Raw genomic sequence first — 6,381 nt, 5'->3', positions numbered from 1 at the left:
CATTTAGAAATTTTAGAGCATCGTCCCACCGGTTGTAGGCCGTACAGCATTCATAGGTGTCGAGCCAGTCATCTACGTCTTCATCGCGCGACCAGAGAGCAGCGGCTGGTTGCGGAGTCGTATGGGTACAGTCGGAGGGAGTGGTTCAGCCGAGGTAGAGGGTCCCGCCAGTTCGTGGGTACTCTCGGCAGACATAACCATAGTGGCAGTTGCCAAATGGCGACCGGAACGGAGCTCCAGCGAGAGGCAGGGCCCAAGGCAGGAAGGACTTGTGGAAGAAGGCTAGGTCGAGACGGCAAGGCCAGCGATGCCTTGTCTAGAGCTTTAATCCGATCACGAACCCAGGCGCGCGCCGTAAAGAAGATCCATGGAAGGCTCACAATATATATAGACATGGTTTGCTTGTGACTAATGGGCCAGAGTTAAATTCAAACAGAATGTCACACAACTTTCCTGTTTATATATTTTATTCTAACAAGTGTTTCTGACTGTGCACCGTCCTTCTTCAGGGTAGAATTTTACCCTGAAGAAGACGGTCCACCGTCTCAAACTGTTGTTAGAATAAGATAGATAATCGGGAAAGTTGTGGGACATCCCGTTTGAATTTAACTCTGGCCTATTAGTCCCAAGCAAACCATGTCTATGGTTTACAGGGACACGGCGGCCCTGCCTTGATGATGTCACCTCAAGTGCCTTTGTTTGTGCAGGTTTGCGCATCACTCCTGATCCTAGTCTCCGACACACGGACAGTTATAAAGGCCGTCGGACAGCAGCAATCTTATTCCCTAGCTGCGATCAACGAAACGCTGTGGCGGCTTCCTGGATTTATCGCCGACGCCTCTCGCCGTGCACGAAGTATAGCCTTTCATCGCTTCGTGGAAAACGTCCTCTGCGCACCTTCGATGATCACAGTGACGTCACACCACCGACATACGTCACGGAGCCTGCCGGCTATAAATCTGCTGCCCCCACCAACGTTCACCAGTGGACATGGTGGCCCTGCCGTGATGATATCACCTCAAGTGCCTTTGTTTGTGCAGGTTAGTGCAAAAAGTTACGATTTTTGTAGCGACCACCTCTGTCTAGTTGTGCCGCCGTGTCCACAAGTACAGCTTGATTGTGTCAACGACTGTCTTTCATTGGTATGCATGGTCCTGAAGCTTTTAGGGGATGTAGAGGAAAACCCTGGGCCTGTTTCAGAAGCTATCCTAAATGAAATATTAAAAACTCAAAAAGAAATATTGGCCACAGTTATTGTAATTCAAGAAAAACAAACATCGTCTTAGGCAGGTATAGAGAAAATGCAAACAAAACTCGATTCCATCGAAGTGAAGCTCGTGGTCCTAGAGGAATTCCAAACAAGGCTATGTAATATTGAGATACTATGAGTGACTGCCAGGCGGAAATCGCTGCACTAGCAAAACAACTTGATGACTTGGAAAATCTGTCCCGGCGGAACCACCTGATTGTAAGAGGTACACTGGAAGAAGAAGAAAATGAAAATGAAGAAACATTGCTGAGAAAGTAAACGACGCAGTTTTTGAGGCAAAACGCGGAAAGAAGCGAAGTACCGTTAAAGGAATACACCGTCTTGATAAGCTGTCTCCGGGAAAGCATCCACAAGTTATCCTTAGGATTGGTGATTTTAGGGGAAAAACTAAGATTATGAATAATTGCTACAAGCTTAAAGGAGGGCAAATAAGCATTTTCGAGGACTATTCTAGAAGAGTGCATGATATACGGAAAAACCTCTGAAATTCCACTGTAGACGAAAGGAAAAACGGGGCCGAGGTTAAGATGATTTTCGATAAGATGAAGGTGAACAAAATTCTTTACGCCTGGGACAAAACTACGAAACAATGGTACAAATGTCATACCTCTTCTGAGAGTAGCGATTGACGCAGGAACACAGGATCAAACTCGTTCAAAGCCATAAATGTTAATGCTAGAGGCATATTAAATAAAATTGTCGATTTAGAAAGCATAATCTCAGAACATGAACCAGACGTAGTAGTAATCACCGAAACGTGGCTGCATATCGATATACTCGACATTGAAGTTACTCCTCCTAACTATAAAATAGTAAGAAAGGACCGAGAAGACAGAGATGGGGGAGATGCAATAATTATCAAGGACAACATAGCATTGTCTGTACTTCCAGATATAAATGGCGCAGAAGCGCTATGGGCCAAAATAAGACTAGATAAACAAACAGTCTTCATCGGGGGTGTTTACAGGGCCCCAAATGCTCCGGTAGAGGGTTTGGTAAATCTACGAACATTTATGAACTCTTACTTACCTCACGATAGTAGGACGTTATGACTGGGAGATTTCAACCTACCCGGCTTTGACTGGTATTCAAAATTACCTGGAGCACGAGAAGTGTTTACTTGTGAGCAGTTACTTGATCTGGCTTTTTTTCGTAATTTAGTTCAAGTTGTATCTGATTACACAAGGATATGTGCTACAACATCATCTAATCTGGATTATGTTTGTTTCTGAACGCATACAAACTTTTCTCTGTGAATGTGAAATCTTTGATGGCTTGTCCGATCACAGAATGGTTAAGTTGTAATTAAAGGCATCACGAGATTCCACAGGTACTTTCTTCCACAGGTACTTTAAACGTTTCTTTAATTTTCATGACGCTGATGATGCTGCTGAGATTGACAGCCTCGATTATTCTTATGATGATTTTGTGCAGCTGTATGAGTCTGATGCTAGTACTGACCAACTATGGGAATTCTTTAAAGAATTAGCAGAGCGGTGCCTTAATCAATTTGTTCCTAAGAAATTTAAGAGCACCAATAAAAGGAGTCCCTAGATAACTAGAGACATCCTTCATCTCAACGGAGAATTAACCGTAAACGTAAGGCTTCCTCACACAACTCAAACCCCGAAAATAAACTATGTATTCGCCGCATGAGCCAAGATTCAAAGAGACTTCTTAAGGAATTAAAAGACAGACTATATAATGTGATGTTCACGAAATTTCTTCGCGAGTCGCCTGGTAAATGTTGGCGCTATATAAATCCGTCAAAGGTTCTGCACCATGCTGAGACAGAGGAGAAAGCCCATAAACGTGCCGAATATTTTAATGTATATTTTTCATCTGCTGTTTACATACGTGATAATGGTGTACTGCCTTTTTTTAATGCCGAAACTGAAAGGCCTCATATTACTTACAAACTGGTGAGCAAGGTGTTCTAATTCTGCTAATACATAATGATATCAAAAAAAGCCAAGGTCCAGATTGTATCCCTAACTAGTACGCTGAATGGGTATTTAAATGCTTGACCAAAAGATTTCAGTCTTTTACTAGTGAATTCTTCCCAACTGAGTGGAAGCGAGCAAAAGTTATACCGGTCCATAAAAGCGGAAATAATCCTGTTAGCAATTATCGCCCAATCTCGCTCACTAGTACAGTTTTGAAGTTGCTTGAACATATCATATCTAAACACCTGCTCAACTACCTCGACCAGCATGATCTCCCGTATCAGCATGGCTTCCGAAAGGGACTGTCCACAACTACCCAACTGATAGAAATAGTTCATGACCTCGCAGAAACAATAAATTCGTGCGGTGAAACAGACATTATATACCTTGACTTTGTGAAAGCATTTGATAAAGGTTCGCACTAAAAATTGTTATATAAGGTTAATGCAGTCATTAAAAATCATACACTCACACAATGAATGGTTTTCCGCGTATATAACCTCTCGCGAACAGTATGTATTTGTTAGAGGCTGTGAATCTAGCATTCTTCCTGTTGCTTCTGGTGCGCCACAGGGTACCGTTTTAGGCCAACTCCTCTTTCTCATCTTCATTAATGATTTGCCAAGTAGCATTGATGTGCTAATAAGACTTTTGCTGACGACTGCGTGATGTACACTAGCGTAAATACGATTAACGATCAGATTAAAATAAACTTAAACCTACAAAGAATAGTCAAATGGGGTAACGACTGGCAGATGGAGTTCAACTTAAAAAAGTCTGTGGTCATGTCAGTCTCTAAGAAAAAATGTTTTCTTAATTTCAGTTACCAACTTAATGGTTACATGCTCGAAAGAGTTGATCACAATATATACCTAGGCATAACTTTTACATCAGACCTACGATGGAATACCCACATTGAAATTGTCATTTCCAAAGCTTTCAAAACACTATGGTATCTGTGATGCACTATGCACAGTTCTACCCCGGATGTAAGGTGCCTGGCTTACAAAACCCTAGTCAGATAAATTATCGAATATGCCAAAGTAATCTGTTGCGTTCCTTCTTCAGATTTAGGCTAATTCGGGACCTCACCATCCTGAGGTCACTGCATCGCACTTTCCCGATTACCTCTACATCTTGCATAATGGCGGGGGTTGAACACATTACGAAGTCGATTTCATTTTTAGTCTCTCCGTTAGAACTTTTCCATGTCCATTTCCGGTTCTTCCGTTTGCTGAAGAAGGTATTCATGATTCGTAAGTTATTGCGCTCTGCAAACTCAATTAGTAACTCCCCCCTGCTATTCTTAGAACCAATGCCATAGTCACCTGTTTTTTCCCTACCTTGGCATTGAAGTCGCCCATTAGTACAGTATACTGCGTCTTTACTTTCCGCAATGCCGATTCTACATCTTCATAGAAGCTTTCAACTGCCTGGTCATCATAACTACATGTAGGTGCATAGGCCTGCACAACCTTCAGTTTATACCGCTTATTAAGCCTAATTATGATGCCTGCAACCCTCTCATTAATACTATGGAATTCATCTATATTACCCGCTATATGCCTATTGACAAGGAAACCTACTCCTAGTTGTCGCCTCTCTGGTAAACCTCGATAACACAGTACATGCCCATCCTTCAGTACAGTATATGCCTCATTCGGCCTCCTAACCTCACTAAGCCCTATGACATTCCATTTCATGCCCTCTAGTTCCTCTAACAGCACTGCTAAACTAGCTTCACTAGCTAGGGTTCTAGCATTAAACGTTGCCAGGGTCAGTTTCCAATGGCGGCCTGTCCAGCGGAGCCAGGCTTTCTTAGCACCCCCTGCTGCGTAACAGGTCTGACCGCCGCCGTGGTCAGTTGTTCCGCAGCCGCTGGTGACTGAGGGCGGAGTTTTATGGAGCTTATCATAGGAGGTTGCGGCCAATTACTGCACCAGGGTGGCCAACTCCTGTTCTGGTGAGGGAGTGCGTTGCCGGAGGTGTTCACCGGCATCAGGTCGCACCCCAAACCTGTGTATGCAATTCCATCGACACGCGGATTTTTTTTTTCATCCGGTGCAGAATTGCGCGGCACCGGGATTTGAACCCCGGTTGCATGCGAGGCAGATGTTCTACCGCTACGCCACCGCTGCACCCCTCCTCAAGTATGGGATCCTCTCACAGCAACTAACTGTCACAAGCTAGATAGGATTCAGCGACTCGCTGCAATGTTTATCTATTATAAATACCGCCGTAACCATTCTTCAACAGACCTCTGCCAACAAGCCCTACTACCAGTGCTTGAAAGCAGAACCAGGTATGAAAGAATAAAAACTCGTTACCGCATTATCAATAATTATCTAAAAATTAGTAAATCAGATTACTTTGAGATAAAAATAATGAGACATCAATGCATCGTCATAATATGTTCATCCCATTGCCGGCTATAAAAAATAAATGCTTCAAGTTTAGCTATTTTCCGCGAAGTATTAGGGACAGGAACGCTCTTCCAGATTCTGCTGTTCGATATTCATCATTATGTCAATTTGTACGCCGTGTAAAAAATTTCATCTATGGCACTAGCACAGGACGATGAGGTCATATTGCTGTTGTGTAAGATGGCTGTTGTTCTGTGTGATGCATTTGTATGATTTCTGTGTGATGCAGGGAGGGGGTTGAAGCTCGAATGGGTCCGGTGCGGCATAAACGTAAAGGAGATGACACACGGTAGAAAAACAGTAAACTTAATTCCAAAGTTTCGGCCGGGGTCCGGCCTTTGTCAAGGAATGTAGAAAGCAGTCTGTTCTCATTTCTTATATACATGCACAATCCAAAAACACGTGAGCAGCCACTATCGACTAATAAACGTCACAATATCAAAACAAGATTCCATAAGAGTGATATAATGGCGGTGCAAGGTATATAGACAAAATGACACTTAGGTCATGCATCTGAATATGATGCACAAAGGAAGTAAGTTATGTCCCTTAAGAGGTTGTTGTCACTATCAGCGCACAAAACACAAAATATCACGAGGTTAGAAATCCTGCAATATTCAGGAGGGGGATTCATCCACTGAAATATCATTCTCATTGGTAGGCATTTTGTCTATCGCAAGGTAGCGCAAGACGTGTCATTTTGTCTATGTACCTTGCACCGCCATTATATCACTCGCATGGA

At 43.1% G+C, this 6,381-nt stretch overlaps 1 pseudogene; it reads left to right on the top strand.

Annotated features, from left to right (window-relative positions):
- Nucleotides 1-902: 902 nt before the first annotated feature.
- LOC146177780 (uncharacterized) lies at nt 903-1,899 on the top strand (annotated as a pseudogene).
- The last annotated feature ends 4,482 nt before the right edge of the window (nt 1,900-6,381 follow it).

This window comes from Amblyomma maculatum, chromosome 10 (genome assembly GCF_055883805.1).
Source record: "Amblyomma maculatum isolate TAMU_Amacu chromosome 10, ASM5588380v1, whole genome shotgun sequence".
Taxonomy (NCBI): Eukaryota; Metazoa; Arthropoda; class Arachnida; order Ixodida; family Ixodidae; genus Amblyomma; species Amblyomma maculatum.
The sequence above is the reverse complement of the archived record's forward strand: the minus strand, read 5'-3'. Positions and strand labels throughout refer to the sequence as shown.